Genomic DNA, 902 nt, shown 5'->3' on the forward strand with positions numbered 1-902 from the left:
ATTCCTCTTTTTACACATAACGGCAGACAGCATGCACTTTTTACACATAACGGCAGACAGCGTGCCCTTTTTACACATAACGGCAGACAGCGTGCCCTTTTTACACATAACGGCAGACCGCGTGCCCTTGTTACACATAGCGGCAGACAGCGTACACTTTTTACACATAACGGCAGACAGCGTCCCCTTTTGACACATAATGGCAGACAGCGTGCCCTTTTTACACATAACGGCAGACCGCGTGCCCTTGTTACACATAACGGCAGACCGCGTGCCCTTGTTACACATAGCGGCAGACAGCGTACACTTTTTACACATAACGGCAGACAGCGTGCCCTTGTTACACATTACGGCAGACAGCATCCCCTTTTTACACATAACGGCAGACAGCGTCCCCTTTTTACACATTATGGCAGGCAGACCACCCTTTTTACACATTGCGGCAGGCTGATTCCCCCTTTTTACACATTACGTCAGGCAGTCCCCCCTTTTTACACATTGCGGCAGGCTGATTCCCCCTTTTTACACATTACGTCAGGCAGTCCCCCCTTTTTACACATTGCGGCAGGCTGATTCCCCCTTTTTACATGTTACGTCAGGCAGTCCCCCCTTTTTACACATTGCGGCAGGCTGATTCCCCTTTTTACACATAGCGGCAGGCTGATTCCCCTTTTTACACATAGCGGCAGGCAGTCCCCCATTTTTACACATAGCGGCAGGCAGGCCCAAGAAAGAAAGAAAGAGAAAGAAAGAAAAAGAGAAAAAGAAAGAAAGAAGAATTATACTTACCCTCTCCGCCGGCTCAGGCTCCTCGGTGCAGCCGCGTTAGACGATTCCCGGGCAGTAGAGGAGGTGGAGGACGGAGGTGAAGAAGGGAGCCGCAGCAGCGCTTTGTTACTGGT

The sequence above is a fragment of the Pseudophryne corroboree genome, chromosome 7 (genome assembly GCF_028390025.1).
Source record: "Pseudophryne corroboree isolate aPseCor3 chromosome 7, aPseCor3.hap2, whole genome shotgun sequence".
NCBI classification, from domain to species: Eukaryota; Metazoa; Chordata; class Amphibia; order Anura; family Myobatrachidae; genus Pseudophryne; species Pseudophryne corroboree.